At 39.2% G+C, this 18,399-nt stretch overlaps 1 protein-coding gene across 16 annotated transcripts in view; it reads left to right on the top strand.

Moving 5' to 3' along the window:
- Window positions 1-18,399, top strand: part of ZEB1 (zinc finger E-box binding homeobox 1) — a 308,304-nt gene that overhangs the window by 85,011 nt on the left and 204,894 nt on the right. The window contains exon 3 of one of the 16 annotated variants that reach the window (XM_080685976.1): window positions 4,709-4,851. The exons of the other annotated variants lie outside the window; for them this stretch is intronic. The gene's annotated coding sequence lies outside the window, so the exon portion shown is untranslated. The remainder of the gene's footprint in view (window positions 1-4,708; window positions 4,852-18,399) is intronic. 16 annotated transcript variants of the gene reach the window in all.

Below are 18,399 nucleotides of genomic sequence, written 5' to 3' on the forward strand. Positions count from 1 at the left end.
AGTGGATGGAGCATCAGCCTGTGGACTGAAGGGTCCCGGTTTCGATTCCGGTCAAAGGTACATACCTGGGTTGTGGGCTTGATCCCCAGTGGCAGGAGGCAGCCTATTGATGGTTTTCTCATCATTGATGTTTCTATCTCTCTCTCTCTCCCTCTTCCTTCCTCTCTGAAATCAATAAAAATATACATGTTTTTTAAAAATTTAAATACATGGGTCTAGTGCCCACAGTATTGAACAGTGCAGTTTTAAAAATATGGAGAAATATTGAGTTTAAGTGGAAAATATAATTAGTAAATTTGTATGTCATGACTACAAGCATGTAAATACCTATATGTACATATAAAAATGATACAATTAAAATACTTGTGTTAATATTGAAGGGAATGGGTGATTTTGTAAAAATGTTATTTAACAAGATCAGATGGAAACCTGGAACAAACAGTTGAATCTCAGAGAGAAAGGGGTGGGGGATGCAGGGGAAGAGATTAACCAAAGAAATTATATGCATTGCCCATGAAAACAGACAATAGGGTGGTTAAGGCCTGGGGCAGTGCAGGAACTCAGTGCTGTGGGACTAGGGGGAGGAAAGAAAGGGAGGGGGAGCACAGCTATAGTACTCCCAACAATGAAAATAATAAAATGAAATTAAAAAAACAACAACAAAAAAAGATCAAGTGAAAATAATGCCGTGCTCCAGCACTGCACTGTTCAATATGGTGGCCACTAGTTGAATATGGCAATTTAAATTTAAATTTAAATTAAATAAAAGTTTTAATTTAGTTCCTCAGAGGGCTAAGAGAAAACATTATCACAAGAGTTAAAAGAATCAAGAGTGGAAAGTTTGTGTAAACAAGCCTTATTAACACCTTTACTAATTTACCACCCAAGTCCAAACTCTTTAGATTCCTGGCTAATGATACCCAAACCTTGTTTAGATTCCTTTCTAATGAGCACTAACTTTCTTTTGTCCTGTCAATTTCTTAGGTATTGAAAGCATTAATGGAACTTACCAAGGTAAAGATGTTTCTTTGTGTAAAAAGTATAAAAAACTACCTGGTGCAATCATCTCTTTGAGCCTCATTTTATGATCTAAGCATCATATTATGATTCTTCCATACACACATATTAAATTTTTTTTTTCTTAGTACAGTCATACTAGCCACATTTCAAGTGCTCAACAGCCACACATGGCTAATGTTCATTCTTTTCACAGAGTCTGCTCTGAATATTTCTACTATAAAAAGTTCTATTGTATAGTGCTGCAGAAATAACTGATGAAAGCAATATACTGGAACAAGTCATTGATAATTTATTAGTCAATAATTTGCAAGGACAAATGAATTAAAACGAGGTTGGATTCAGCCGAGAAGTGTATGGAACAATTTCATAAGATCCTACTCTTGTGACCTAGATTAGAATTTCATAAAGTATGGACAGCAGACTAGTGCTGGGTATATCAGTCCATGAATAATGCTTACTCAGTTTCAATACTTGTTTACAAACTTATGTATTTTTATAGCAAAGTGATATTTCTATGTCATCCATGCATGTCACCTATCTTATCTCACTAAGGAGAGACTGGTATTATTAAAAAACTGCTGAGAGAGTTCTATGTAGTATGAGCAGTAGTCTGTGAGCATGTGTCCACACTGGAAATAAAAACAGTCCTTCACTTACAGATAGTATTAGAAACATTGATCAAGATGAAAAGGAGAAAATAGATTATTCAGGGCAGTTTTGACTTAAATTAGTTGTTAGTATAGCTTAATAATCTATACTTGCAAGTGAGATTAAAAATTGAACACTAAATCTCTGAATGTGCTAAATTTAGACTTCAGCCCTCCTGCTAGTGGAAATGATACAAAAGATTCATTATCCACCACTGTGAGTAAGAATTTTAAAGGAGTTCCTAGTCATTGCCTCTACCTTGGGGAAGTTGTTTCCTTTTTCACCCTCCTGGGCCTAGGAGATTTAACCACTAGTGGAATCTTTTCCTTTCAGCAAAATTTCCAATTTTTTATTTTTCTTTACCCTTTTTCATCTCCTTTGGCATATTGTTGCATTTAGTTCTTTGGAACTATTTTCATCCGTCACCCCCAAAGTTAGTTTAAAGGTTTGCAAAATGTCCCAAATAGGAAAATTATTTTAAATTAAGTGAGCTTCTAAAGTTTTGTTTTAAAATATCCTTTATCACATGTTAAGCTGGATTCCCTGATACAAAATATTAAATTGAATTATTTGTGACATGTGGACAGTTTTTTGCTACTGTAATTAAGTCATAATGTGTCAGCTAAAGCATTATTTTAATGATACAAGGTAAGCATAAGTTCTACATTTACTACCTGTTTCCTTATTGTGGTTTTGGCTCTACATTACATAGTTTTTATATCCTGAAATGAAATGTTCTGTACACCCAGTGTTCAGGGTTTTTTTGAGGAATGATTCTACTTTGTGGAATTTAAGGTCAAATGCAATCAAGTACTCTGTAATAGTTCTGATTCTAGTGGCCTTACATTTTTATTAAAATATACATACATACTCAGTCCTTTATCAGTATTATTGTTTTATCTGTTTCTAATTTCAGTGTTTATTCTTTTTCTCCCTAATTTAACAAATTTGGAAAGAGTTGGGAAACAGTTGGAGGAAATTAATCTGTTTTTAGTAATCCTATCTAATAAAAGAGTAATATGCAAATTGACCATCACTCCAACACACAAGATGGCTCCCCCATGTGGTCAAAGATGGCTGCCCCCATGTGGACACAAGATGGCCACCACAAGGTGGCCTGTAGGGAAGGGCAATTGGGAGGGACCAGGCCTACAGGGGATGGCAGTTAGGAGGGACCAGGCCTGCAAGGGAGGGCAGTTGGGGGCGATCAAGCCTGCAGGGGAGAACAGTTAGGGGTGACCAGGCCGGCAGAGGAGGGAAGTTGGGGGCGACCGGGCCTGCAGGGAAGGGCAATTGGGGGGTACCCAGGCCTGCAGGGGAGAGCAGTTGGGGGGGACCAGGCCTGCAGGGGAGGGCAGTTAGGGGCAAACAGGCTGGCAGGGGAGGAGTTAGGCATCAATCAGGCTGGCAGGGGAGTGGTTAGGGGGTGATCAGGCTGGCAGGCAGAAGCAGTTAGGGGCAGTTAGGAAGGCAGGCAGGTGAGCAGTTGGGAGCCAGCAGTCCTCGATTGTGAGAGGGATGTCCGACTGCCCGTTTAGGCCCGATCCCAGATGGGATCGGGCCTAAACGGGCAGTCGGACATCCCTTGAGGGGTCCCAGATTGGAGAGGGTGCAGGCTGGGCTGATGGACAACCCCCCCCCCACCCACCCGTGCACGAATTTCATGCACCGGGCCTCTAGTAATCTATAAGTTACAGAAAAATAAATGAATATTCAGCATTTCTTGTTAAATTTTGTTTTTTAAGATTGAAAAAAATGTATATATTTACTTAAAGTAAATATGAAAATCATACTGATGAAATCATATCTTCTGATTTCAGTTTAATATTATGGTAATGATTTATTTAGACAGAATTATAGATATAGATAACCATATTATCACTTGACTTATGTAGACCTACTTTTCAAAAGATGAAAATTATTTAATACTAAAATATTAAGGTATGTTACATTTTATCTATCTTAATATTCTTATTCTTATATTTGATATTTGATAATGTATTTTTAAGGTAGAGTGTATGATTTCTTGATCTTAAAGTATTCCATTTCTTTTCTGAAGTTTGGATTATAATATTTGTATAGCATTTTCTCAAATATTTTATGATATAGCATGTCAAAAAGATTATTAAATTATTCAATAAGTGATTAAAATTTGATATTGTTACTATTATTTTATATAATACTTTCAAATTTCTCAGAACATTTGTAGGCTAATTTTTTTTAATTTATATTTTTAATAGATTTTGAGAGAGAGAGAGAGAGAGAAACATTGTTTGCTGTTCCACTTATTTATGCATTCATCGATTTATTCTTTTATGTGCCCAGACCCGGGATTGAACCCATAAACTTGGTGTATGAGCTACCTGGCCAGGGCTAATTGTTTTATTTTATTCACATTTCAACCTAGAGAATATTAACTAATTGCTTAATATTATTTCTATTTATCACAGTTTTTTTATTGCTTACTATGTTCCAGTAACTAGTTGAGGCTCTGTAAATAATTATTTAAAAAAAAATTCATTTCCTCTGGGAGCTTACATTCTAGTAGGTTACTTCATATATGATTCTATGACATTTAACACAACTTAAAGGGCTATTTTTGTCAAGAAATGCATGTTATTGGAGTATTTGAAAATTTAGGGATATATAGAGAGGACAACATTTCTTCTAGCTCTGTTTAACTCTTTGCTTTTTAATAAGGTTATTTAGCTTTGCTAATTTTTTAAATGGAATTTACAACTGTGATAATTTGGCAACCCAAAATTTGTCCATATTTTTCTCAACTTCCCAAATGATAGTTCAGTGCTCAGGTAGAAGTTGAACTAGTCACTTTAGATTTGGGGTTTAAGAAGTAATATTTGAAGCATACAGTATTATTAAGGAAGATAACTTTTTCTTTGAAAGAAGAGAATGTGATTTTTAAAATACTTACGATTTTACCTAATTTATTTTCTTCAGAGCCTACTTTCTGTAATATGGATAAATTTGAACCAAATGGTATAATCTCAGTATAATTGTTTACTCTTCTTTCCTTCTTTAGGAAAATCTTAAACTTCCACCTCAAGAAGATTAAAAAGAGGTTCCTCCTGCACCAAGAAAGATCTGCAGATCTTTTTCAGTGTTCTTGGAGGTGTGGGGTGTGAGAACTTGATCAGTTTGTGTCAACCACCTTGTTCTCTAAAGGTAAGCGCTATGTAGTGAATGCACACTCATGGGCCCAAGCTCCTAAAGTAGGACTGGTTTTGGAATGCTCCATGGAGGGATTGAGACCATCAGACTTTCTCACAGAAGGGGGCCTAGGCAGCCACTTGTAGGCAGGACATCACATACATCTATCAAGAGATGGTTTTCATTGAAATGTATGGATTTTTTTTAATCCAATTATAGTAATACTTGTCTTTTAGTTTAGTGTGCATCTTAAATAAATTTAGTGAATGCTGTGGTTGACTCCTCATCAAGAACTCTCTTAGATATTTTGAAATTTGCATTCAAGAATTTTGAAACAGTGACATCATTTAAGCAGTCTGGTGACTTAATAGTTTAAATTATATAACTAGCTTTGAAGAATTGCTTTTCATGTTCTTTTTGAAGTTGTCTCTTACCTTTACTTCAAAGTAAGTCCCTCAAATCATTTTTAATCTGTATTAAGCTTCAGAAACAAAGGCCTTAAACCTCTAGTAGGTATATGATCATAAAATTTCTTATGCCAGATCCTAATTGAAAAAAAATCACTTAAAATCAGCAGCTTTTTTCCTTACAACTTTTTCCTGTCTTTAGGAAATGAATATATACATTGATTCCACAAGGAAACCTAACCCTATCTAATAAAAGGGTAATATGCAAATTAACTGTCACTCTGTCACAAAGATGGCGGCGCCCAGTCCTCTGAGCCCTGCAGGAGTCCCCCAGTCCTGGGGGGTTGGCTGCTGAGAGCGGGCAGTGTGAGCAGCCTGGCGGAATGCTTGCTTAGTCACCACACCTGGCTCAGGCCAGTCTCCTGGAGCCGGAGCGGACACAGACAGGGACAGGGGTGCCAGCCCGCAGCTTCCGCGGGCAAGCACAGGCCCAGAGAGGAGATGGTGAGCTTGCCTCCCACAGAAGCAGTGTGGGTCCCTCCCACCTCCCACGGAATTGGCAGGGATCTCCTCCGGCTCCCGTGGAAGCAGCGCACTGCGGTTCCCGCTGGCTTCCGCAGAAGCCGCGGATGGCCTACTGAGCGTGATATCACACAATGGGCTACTAGTGAAGTATAAATTAATGTCTCAGCTTTACTATTAAACTCTAACATCAGAAAACCTTATTGTCCTTTTGCACAATTTATTGACACCTCTCAAAGTGACCAATTCTAACTTAAATTGTCATTTGGTCTTAAAGTGCTGATGAAGAAATTAAGTCCTTCCAAGTAATATTGGAAACTTTAGTTCTACAAGATGTGAAATTCTAATGAAAAATAAAATTTGGGAGAAATCTGCTGATTTTTGTCTGGCAGCCCTATCTTTGTTAATGATAAATTTTATTATCTTTTCAAACAGTTATTCTTCCAATATTTGTATAATAGAAGGTATTAAGGAGGTTAAAAACTTTGTGCTTACTCTTAGAAAGAGAAAAAATACATTTTTTTAAAAGACCTTGAGAACCAATTTACTTTTTTGAATATTAATAGTTGGGGAGTTAGACTAGTCTTGCTTATTCTAACTGTAGGCAACTTTAAAAGATTTAGATTTTCAAAGTAGAGATAATACAAGTTATAGTACTGAAGAAATGAAGATTACTGGATATTTAAAATAATTTCTCTAATTTTTGAATTTTTATTTGTGAGAGCATATGAAATATTTTTTATCTTTACAATAGCATGAAACAGAATGGATAAGTGCCTTTGCTCTTTCAGCCATGTGAGAAAAAAATTTGAATAAAAAGCCAAACCTACTGAAAATGTTAGGGAGGGATATAAGAATAACTAAACAGATTATTATTTCTTACCTAAACTAAAGCTTTATTATAACTTGAATTTTTTTATTCTAAAAATCCTGCCCCTTTTAAAAATGAGCTTTGTCTTAGGATAGTATTGGCAACATATTTTGTAAAAAGGAAAATTTCTTTCACCATTCTGAAAGTCATATTGTAATTTCAAATCTGTAATGTAGCATGAATATATAAAATGGGGACCACTGGGACCTAGAGTATCAAAAGTTATATATTTTCTCAACAGTTCTTATTGATAATTTATATCACCTCAACTCATAGTAGGCAACAAAATAAAGTTCTATGATTTTGATGATATATAGGAGTGAAAACCCAACACAATGGTACTGAAGGATTCTTCTATTGGAACTAGTATCTGGGAGATTTAAAAATATATATATACCTAGACATACTTAATTATATACACAAATACATACTAGTGCTTATTTATTTTTAAAGGATCATAGCTAATCCATGGAAACAGTCCCTACTAGAAATTTAGTTTCGTTGGTGTGCTCATGTTACCTACCTACTCTTAATAGCTAGAGGAAGGTGAGAGAGGCAGCCCTATGTTTACCAATATTGATTTTTTAGAGAAAGAACAACAGGGAATTCTAGTCCAACCCTCTCCTTATAGCCATGTAGACCTGCACTTGTCCAGTAAAAATATAATGCAAGCCACATATGTAATTTTAATGTCCCGTTGTCGCCACATTAAAAAGTAAAAAGAACAGGCAAAATTAAGTTTAATTTTATATAACCTATTATATCTAAATATTATTTCAACATATAATCAGTATAAAAATTTATGAAATGTTTTACTTTTTTCACACTAAGTATTCAAAGTCTGGGGTATATTTTACACTGAGAGAGCATTTCATATTGGACTAACTAGCCACATTTTAAGTACTCATAGCCGCATTTAGCTAGTAACTATCTTATTAGACAGTGCACATATAAACCAATAGTGAAGCTCCCATTTTAGCATCATCCAATGTAAAGTCTGTTGGGTATCCCTATGAACTCCCTGGTTTAGAGTGTCCAGATATAGCAAAAAACAGCAACAAAAAGACAGGATGCCAGTTTAATTTGAATTTCAGTTAAATAACAAATAATAGTTTAGTGTAGTCATGTTTCATGCTGTATTTGGAACATAAATATAACAATCATTAAATGCAAACTTAATTGATTGTCTTGTATTTTATCTGCTAATCCTACCATGGAAACTTGTACCACTAGAAGATAAAAATCTCTTTCAATGAGGAGAATTTTGATAACCCTCTGAAAATCAATATGCAAACCAGAAACTGTGGCCCATTTCTTCCTAAATCTCTAAGATGTTTAAGACAGAAGAAGGGGCTTACAAAACAGGGACTCAATTCTTACATATTTAAACATTTTAAATCTAAATTATTACATTAAGCTGTATAGCTTATGAAATTTTATAAATTACATGATTAGTTACTTGAGTTTATAAAATATAAATTGTCTAGTAGCACATTACTAATATCACATCTTATGAAAATCAATTCACCCTTGGTGGTAATCATAGCAGTTTTCAAGATCCTGGCTATTTCAAGTTATTTTCCTGCCATTGTTTACCACTGCCGCTATCACATAATTTTCAAGTTGGCAAGCATTAACACAAAATATTAAGTTGCTGAATGACAGGGTAAGGCTTACTTTATAAATATTTAAGTACCTATAATTCTCTGCTCTGGTGTTGACCAGTGGATCCCAATCCAGTAGGCAACCTGCCAGTTCTTATACCAGTGTCTCTAATTCCTCCTAAGGACTCTTTCACAGAGAAACAGCTTTCCATTCTTCTTAAACATTTTTTAATGTTCAAATTTTAGTACCATTTTTGAAGCATGTAACAACTTGTTTAGTAGTGGTTCTATCACCCTTAAGCTTTAGAGAAGAGACCATTTATAATGCATGTTCTCCCTGGACAGCAATTACACCAATTCCACACTTCCTCTCAGGGAAAACACTGCCTTTACCAGATGGACGACTACAGGTGACAACTCTGCTTCATTACCAAATAGGGTAGGTAGATCCAGCTGCCAGTGTGGTTTTACAGTTTAGCAGTGCAGTTTAAGCCATGGCGCATTCCAAATCCATTCATGCTTAGGAGAATGTACCCAAGAGTGTGGATATGTTTATAATTACTGCATTTCCTTCAGAGAACAAGAATTATAGGTAAGTTTTTATTTTTTTGTCAGTAACCCAACAATTATTGTTAAATAAGAAATTTATGAATCTGAAAGTATTTCCCTTTCTCCAAAACAGTCACCTTAAAATTCTCAAATATAGTCTACATTACATAGTTTTTTTTCTTCCTCACTCTAAGAAGGAAGTTAACTTGGTGGTGGTGGAATTGGGATGAGACAAATTATTGTCATTTGTAAGCTGTGAATATCACGTATTTCATGTCTATAAATAACTTAGGTTTATGTCAGAATCTTAATTTGCCTAACTTCTAATGTCTAAGATATGAATTACTTTGTCAAATTATCACCTACATCTATCCTCCTATATAATAAAGAGGTAATATGCAAATTAGCCCTCACACCATCACAAGATGGCTGCGCCACAGTGGAGGCGGGGTTCCTGTAACATAAGATGGCTGTGCCCACAATGGAGGCGGGGTTCCCATAACGAGCGGTCAGCAGGGATCTGAGGCTGCGTGGTGCCGGGCCGAGGCAGGGGGACCTGGCTGCATCCCCCGCAGCGGGGCTTGATGGGGGACCTCAGGCTGCACCCTCTCCCAGTGGGGCTTGAGGGGGCCTCAGGCCACGCCCCCTACCCTGGCATCAGGCCCGGGAGACCTCAGGCCATGCCCCCTACCCCCACGGTGGGCCAGGGGAACTCAGGCCGCGCACCCCACCCTGGCATTGGGCAGGGGGACCTGAGGGTGCGCCAGGGGACCTGGGGCTGCATCCCCTGCCCAGAAGGGCTTGACAGGGGACGTGAGGCTGTGCCCCCTGCCCGGCAGGGATTGAAGGGGGAGCTCAGGCCACGCCCTCTGCCCAGCGGGGTTTGACGGGGAACCTCAAGGCGGACCCTCCACCCTGGCCCGGGCTGGGGGACCTCAGGCCGCGCTCCCTGCCCAGTGAGACCTCAGGCCGCACCCCCCACCTGGCAGGGTTTGACAGGGGACCTTAAGGTGCACCCCCGCCCCGGCGCCTGGCCGGGGGACTTCAGGCCGTGCCCCCCACCCTGGTGCCAGGCCGGGGGACCTGAGGGTGCACCAGGGGACCTGGGGCTGCATCCCCTGCCCAGGAGGGCTTGACGGGGGACCTGAGGCTGTGCCCCCCCACCCAGTGGGGCTTGACAGGGGACCTGAAGCTGTGCTCCTGCCCGGTTCTGGGCCAGGAGACCTGAGGTTGTGCCCCCCACCCAGCACCAGGCCAGGGGACCTGAGGCTGCACCCCCCACCTGGTGGGATTTGATGGGGGTGGGGCTGGCCAGGTCTGGATCTCGCCCAATAGGAGTAGGCCGGCTGGGTCTGGGTCTCGCGCAGTTTCGAGGCACGCATGAGTGGGCAGGGACTTGACTCTGGGTCCTGCGGCATGCCCCAGATTCTGACACGAGGGAGATTTTCATATACATTTTACTAATTTTCTTTCATCTCTGACACTTCTATTGTAGAGAAAGGGCAAATAGCAATATTAAAATATTTCTCTAATTTTCTTGTAATGTGCATGAATTTTGTGCACTGGGCCACGAGTATATATATAAAAGCTTAAGTGACCAATCGACCGATCCCTATGATGTGCACTGACCACCAGAGGGTAGACGCTCAACTCAGGAGCTGCCCCCTGGTGGTCAGTGCACTCCCACAGCAGGAGCACCGCTCAGCTGACCGACAGGTGCCAGATGCCAGGCTCACGGCTGGTGAGCGCAGCAGCAGCAGCAGTGCGAGCCTCTCCTTCCTCTGCATCAGTGCTACCCAGTGGCAGTGGCAGGTGCAGCGGGCCAGGATGAATGGGAGCAGTGTGGCTCCTGGCCCGGGCTCAGGCTCCTCCCCTGCCACCTTCCACTTTTCACACTACTACATACCTCGGAGGATGTCGGAATGCCAGTTTTGGCCCGATTCCCACAGGCCAGGGGATCGGGCCAAAATCAGCAGTCCGACATCCCCTGAGAGGTCCCGGAGTACGAGAGGGCGCAGGCCAAGCTGAGGGACCCCACCGGGCCTCTAGTCTATATATAAATAAGGTGTTCAGCTTTTCCAAGCTAATATCTATAACAGAAATGAGTAAATTAACAGATTGTTTGGGTGTTCACTTTTATTCTCAAAACTGACTTCCTTTTGTTTAAAGGTTTTAAACTTATTTATTAAACCAAAATTTAAAGCTACAAAGTACTTAAAATATACTCTAGCTTTTTTTTCTCCCAGTGATCATTTGGATGAGCTTCAGAGGGTCTGCAAATCCCCTGAAATTATAATCAAATTTTGTACGTATATATGTTTTTGCTGAAAAGAGTACCCATAATTTTCATTATATTCTTGAAGGGTTTTATAACAAAGGAGTTGAGGAACTACCACTGACCTAGTCTAATATTAATTTTTGGACAAAGAAACTGAGTTTCACAGAATGTAAGTTACCTACCTTCATTCATTTGAAATGTAATACTTACAAATAGTAAAGTTTATTTCTAAAAAGCATTCTACATAATCTTAGAAGGAAAAGGTTTTAACTTGAATTAATTAAACTTGAGAATACCAGCCTAAATGGAAGCAGTTCATTTGTTTATAGTTTCTTCTGTTCTACCCTTTGCAAGATGGTACTTAAAATAATGACCCCTGTGATAAATTCTTATAGATGGATTAAAAAGAAGAATTATCTATTTTTCTCTTTTTAAAATACTACCTCCAAAAAATTACTAAAACCCAAGGAAATAGGTGAATGTTATTTTTGTTATTTTCAGTGTTTGAAAAGCAATTAATTGCCTATTAATAAAGATTACACTGAATATTATTGGGACACCTTCTGGTCCTGAGCCCTTGTTAAAGAAATTCTACAGTAGATTGTATATGTTTCAGTATTACAGTAATACTTTAGAAATGTAAATAAGCAAATTCTGCAATTAAGGAAACTAATAATTTCTTTATCAAAATAAAATAAATATTTTTTCCTTTTCCTGGTACTTGCCAGTGAAGTCTGCCTAATTCAAAATTTAATGAATTTATACCATGAATGTTAGAATATAAGTAAATTTGAGAAATAATACAAAAACAATTGTTTCCAAAAAGGAATAGAACAAATGAGACAAATTAGGGTACTATCTATATTTTTAATTTAAATTTAATTATTCTTAAAAATTCTAAAATGTGTAGTCTATAAAGCTCATTATAGAAAATGGCATTGGTTTCTAAAAGAGATTACAGTTTTGTTTCTTCTCTCTCCTTTGGACATTATCACTCAAGTTGATTATCACATGCTCTTCTGCCTTTTAAATAAGCCAGATTTTGTTTTCTATCCAGAAAGAACAGTCTGTGGACACCACTCAGTAAATCCCTGGGTTACTTTCTGGGGTTGAGTTTTAACAAAAACTTACTTTACTATTAGTTCAGCAAATTATTTTAAAAGCTTAAATTCTTCTTAGAACATTTACATATTTTTAAGTTGAGTTAGATGTTAAATGTTCTGTTCGCACACGGTAACAGTTGACCTACTCAGTCAATTTACTAAATCATTGCCGTGGTTTTCATGGAAGATTAAAAATAATCAAGCATCTGAATATAGAGACATTGAAATTTGTAATCAATTTTATTTCAGAACTAGAGGTCCAGTGCATGGATTTGTGCACCAGTGGGGTCCCTTGGCGTAGCCTGCGGGGATTGGGCTGAAACCGGCAGTCCAACTCCACCTGCTGCTCCTGCCTGCCACTACTGCTCATCCCAGCCCTGCTGTACCTGCCGCCGCCACCGCTTGGTAGGCTCGCTACTGCTCTACTGCAGTCTCTAGGCTGCGGCGGCCAGCTGTGAGCCCTGCATCTGGTGCCTGTCAGTTAGCTGAGCAGCTCTCCTGCTGTGGGCGCCCACTGACCACCAGGGGGCAGCTCCTGCATTGAGCGTCTTCCCCCTGGTGGTCAGTGCACGTCATAGTGACAGTCGTTCGGTCATTCGGTCGCTTAGGTTTTTATATATATAGATTATTTAAAACAGAACTTTTCAAATAAGAACTATTAAAAGTGACTTATCTCTGTGTGCCTACATGCATGGATGGCTTCTATTTTTCTGTGTATAAACAATTTAACTCTTTATTTCATTTAAGCCTCATGTATCAAAAAATTTTTTTAGCAATTTCACTGCTTGTATTGCAGTACATAGACTTTGAAACTTTGCCACAACTACCTGCCATGTTCTAGTATGGGAAATAAATTTATTCAATCAGCCATCAAATATATAGAGAATTATACAAATGGAGTGGTAAAGAATTTATAGTATATTAACGATGTGTGATGGAGCAGTGCAAAGGGAAGACAGAGAGCATTGCTAACCTAATCTGGGGAAAGGGAAGAGATGACTTCCTTGCAAAACTGAATTTTAAACTGACCCTGAGGCATTATTAAGAGTTAGTCAAAATGGGAAGTCAGAATAAGCATATATGAGAGCTCTGAAGGAAGAAAGACATATTCAAGATAAGAAACTATGGAGAGATGGAAAGATAAGACTGCATGGTAAAATATTTTTAAGTTATTATTAGATTAGAGGCCCAGTGCATGAATTCGTGCACAGGTAGGATCCCTCAGCCTGACCAGTGATCGGGGCCGATTGGGGGGGTCGGCCGGGGGGAGAGACCACAGGAGGTTGACTGGATGCGGGAGTTTGGCTGTAGGAGCACACTTACCACCAGGGGGCAGCTCCTGCATTTAGCATCTGCCCCCTGGTGGTCAGTGTGTGTCATAGCAACCAGTTGACCGGTTGTTCGGTTGTTTGGTTGCTTAGGCTTTTATATATATAGACTAGAGGCCCGGTGCATGAAATTTGTGCACGGGTGTCCCCTCAGCCCAGCCTGCACCCTCTCTGATCCGTGATCCCTCGGGGGATGTCCGACTGCTGGTTTAGGCCTGATCCCAAGGCCTAAACTGGCAGTCGGACATCCCTCTCACAATCTGGGACCTCTGGCTCCTAACTACTCACCTGCCTGCCCGATCGCCCCTAACTGCCCCCCCTGCTGGCCTAGTCACCCCCAACTTCTTCCCTGCCAACTTGGTCTCTCCCAACTGCCTCCCCCCGCCCCCGCCGGCCTGGTCACCCCCAACTGTCCCCTCTGCCGGCCTGGTTGCCCATGCAGCCTGCCGTTCAGTCATTTGATCATTCCTCAGTAAACCCCTGCTGGCCTTGTCGCCCCACGCAGCCTGCTGTTTGGTCGTCTGGTTGTTTCAGTCATGATGGCCCCTAGCTTTTTATATATTAGGATAGATATTTGATCTTTGACCTTTAGCTTAAGAGCAATAGAAGACATGAACATAATATTTTTTCTAAAATGTTTTATTAAAGCCTAATATATGTACATCTAAAAAAGTGAGCATATTGTAAGTATATAGGTCTGTGAATTTTCACAAACTGAATACACCTGTATGACCATCACCTAGATGAAGAAACAGAACGTTATTGACTTCCCAAAAGTTTCCTGTTATCTTTCCTTCCAGTCAGTCTTGCCCACACCCTCTAAGGAGAACTCTTGCCTAACTTCTTACTGCATAGATGCTATTGCTCTATGTTGTATTTTATGTAAATGGGATCATCCAGTATATGCTCATTTGAGTGAAAGAAGCCAGACCATAACATGATTATAAGATTCATCCATATTATCAAGTGTGGTTGCTGATCATTCTCATGGTTGTATAATGTTCTGTCATTTGAATGTACCATGTGATGTGTATTTTTCTGAGATTGCCACATCTGATGTGAAATCGGTTAAGCCTCAGAGTACATCTGGGAGAGTGATAATGGGGTTTGAGCGAGTGTGGTGATAGTAAGGATGAAGAGAAGTGGGCATATTAGAGGGAGATTTATGAGTTAGAATTTATAGGACATGGGATTAATTAGCTGAGGGGATGAAGAATACAAAAATAGCCAGGATAACTCAACAGATTTCTGACTGGGCAGAATTGCATGGGGTTCCCTTTATTAAGTCCAAACACTGAAGAGGAATGGCTTATTGTTTGAATTTTAGTGATAGAGGAGGATAATTGATTCAATACCCTAATATATAAAAAGCCAGGGGCCATCACAACCAAAACAACCGGATGGATGACCAAACAGCAGACTGCGTGGGGTGGCCAGGCCAGCTGGGGGACAGTTGGGAGCAACCAGGCTGTTGGGGGGGGTAGTTGGGGGCAACCAAACTGGCGTGAAGGCAGTTGGGGGTGACCAGGCTGGCAGGGGGTAGTTGGGGGCAACCAGGCCGGCAGGGGTGGGCAGTTAGGGGCAACCAGGCTGGCAGGGGAGGCAGTAAGGGGCAACAAGGCCAGCAACGGGGGGCACTAAGGGGCAATCAGGCAGGCAGGCAGGTGAGCAGTTAGGAGCCAGTGGTCCCGGATTGTGAGAGGGATGTCCGAGTGCCGGTTTAGGCCTCGTGATCAAGTCTAAACTGGCAGTCAGACATCCCCCGAGGTATCCCGGATTGGAGAGGGTGCAGGCTGGGCTGAGGTGACTCCCCTACCCCCATGCACGAATTTCGTGCTCCGGGCCTCTAGTATGATATATTTGAGGTACTTGTGAATCATTATACAGGTCTGCTTTATACAATAAAATTATTGATTAAATGCATGACTTTACATTCATTAATAACAGTGTGCTAATAAAGAGCTCTTCTATATATGGAAAGTTGTAAATCTTGTCTATTCTTCACCTCTAAATTTCACCAGATACTCTTTTTCTAAATGTTTGAAAGAAGGGTTTCGTCACATCTTTTGTTTTTTCTTTATATACACATGTACACACAGGAAGGGGCAAAAGTATGTTTACATTTTTTTGTATAGAAATTCAATAATCCTATATAATAAAAGCCTAATATGCAAATAGACTGAATGGCAGAATGACTGGTCGGCAGGGGGTGGGGCTGGTAAGTGGGTGGCACAAGGCCAGCGAAGGCGGGTGCTAGCAGGCAGAGGGAGAGGATGGTGATTAGGGGGGCAGTGGCGACCAGCGGCTGGTGCCGTCCCCCGATCGACCTGCAGTCGAGCGGGCCTAAGCCATCAGTTGGACATCCCTCGAGGGCTCCTGGTTTGCGAGAGGTCACAGGCCAGGCTGAGGGACTGCCCCCCCGCAAGTGCACAAATTTTCATGCACTGAGCCTCTAGTTAATAAATAATACAAGAATAAATTCTGTGTTTCATATGCTCACAACTGTAAATCTACATATGCCCCACCCTGTTGAATATACTTCCTCTGAAGTACCACTAGCTTTATATGCAAGCAAAGTTGCCTTCCAATGTATATGATATACCTTCAAACTTTAGAACTAGTCCATTTCTATCATTACACTAGTAGTCTTTCCTTTAATTAGCACAATAACCACACCTTACATTTGCTTTATTTGAAATGATTAACCTAGTTACATGGCAAGACCTAAAGTGACTAAAATAAATGTTCATTACATTTTTATAAGGAAAAGGAAAGAAATATAATAATGAGTTAAAACCTGCAGCCAGAGCACAGCCAAGGCAGGGTGCCACAGGGTGACCCTGAGTGTCAGAGATTAGGATGAAAGCACCTCCTTTAAAAGGTACCAAAGGGGTGGAATTGGAACTGTGAACAAGGAGTTTTGCTGCTTTACAATGCTGCCTGGGACTGTTGGTGCCCTTGGGAAGTTTTATGGGAAGAGAAATAATAGGTATAGCACTGAATAAAAGAAATTCCTAGAACATAGTAGAACACTAGCTCAACTCAGCAGTTTACCCAGTTTACACCAATCAGTTATGATTCAGCACTGTATTTAGACCATAAAATTTGAACTAAAGATCATGTCCATAAAAAAAAAAAAAACTCAGCAATTTTATTCATGATTTTCAGTTAATAAAATTTTACCCATCTTTGGCTTTGTCACCAGATAGTTCAGTTTTTAAATTAAATGTTTTGTTTCATGGAGGATTTTTTCCAAATTTTTGCCAATAATGTACATTGACATAGTGAAATCAAACCAGTACTTTCAGAACCCATTTAATTTAGTTAACAAATACATATGAAATATGTCATATTTATAATATTTATAATAGTGTTATAGCCTAAGGTGATGATGCAAAGAAATAGTTCTGCCTTTTGTTACTTGCATTATAATTGGGAGACTCAGAACATACAAAAACATTGTGATATAATACAAATTATTATAAGAGTAATTGATTGAATAGTGTTGAAAAATCAGGGAAACCAGGGGAAAGAAATTATGGGCTATGATATCAAAGAAGAAATGATGGAGGTAGTATACTTTAATTTGGGTCTTGATGGACAGGTAAGACTTGAGTAGGTGTGGCAATAGCACTATAGACAAGGGCAACATGAGAACAAGTGCAGAAAAAAATATGGCATATACTGGTCACAGTGAGAAATGGGCCAGACTGCAGCAGAAAGCACAACCTGTTGTGTGGAGAGAGTTTTATTAAGGTTTGACCATGTGTAAGCTTTGAATTACTCAAAATGTATCATACATAAGAGCATGGGTTATTACCTTGATTTTTAGATTATCTGTAAGTATAGCTTTACTTTATTTGTCATAATGTAATTATTTATATTTTTATCTTTATAGAAACCCTATGTGAAATTACCTGATGGAGTGAAATGCTTGTGATTTTTAAGTTCATGGAATCTTCACATAGGAGCTGTGGATTAGCTTCAGGGAGCCTGAGTCTCTCTGAAATTAAGGCTAAAGTATGGATGTATATTTTTTTCTGGAAAAAGAGTCCATTGCCTTTTTCAGAGTCTTAATGGATCTGACAATACAAAAGAACTTAATAAAACAGCTCTTCCTCTCCTGACTTGAAATATTTTTGATCTAACTCCTTTGTGTATATATTTTTAATATAGGGGATAAAAATGTCCCTATTTTTTATAATGTTATAATGCTTTCCCTTTCTCTCACTGGTACAATACTTAAGAGATAATCCTGAAAAGTGCATCAATTGAATTGATTATGTAACCAGAGGTAGTGTCTTTTTTTATGAATTCAATTCCATGGTTTTCAGTAAAAGAACACTAAATTGCTTTTTTAGATTCAGGCATATTGCTGGGTATACTATATCAAGTAGATATTTGTTCCTATTTTTGGACAAACATATTACATATCTCCTTGCTCAGAATATAAAACATTTGAAATAAATATCCAACTTCAGTCCTGAAATAGGGCTCATCTGAATCATGTTTAATCTTGTATCCAAGTGTTTAAAGCAGAAGTCAACAATTTCTAGTCCATGGGACAAATCTAGTTTTAGGCGTGTTTTTATATGGCCCATAAGTTAAGAATTGTTTTCACATTTAAAACTGGAAATTATAAAGAAGAATATACGACAGAGTATCTGTCGCTCTCAAAGCCTAAAATATTTACTGTCTGACTTTGGTTTTTTGTTTGTTTTTGTTTTTTTGGCAACCATTAGTTTAAAATAGTTCAGTTTTTAAACTCTCCAAAATACATGCTATTCTACCGGATGATGTATTGCTTGTAGATCGATATTTTGGAAGTTGGGCTTATATCTGTATAATTCAAGCAAAGTTGATTACATAAGATAACCTGTTTCCCATACTGAGTATTCAGC

The sequence above is a fragment of the Plecotus auritus genome (assembly GCF_963455305.1).
Source record: "Plecotus auritus genome assembly, chromosome: 1".
In the NCBI taxonomy this organism is placed as follows: domain Eukaryota; kingdom Metazoa; phylum Chordata; class Mammalia; order Chiroptera; family Vespertilionidae; genus Plecotus; species Plecotus auritus.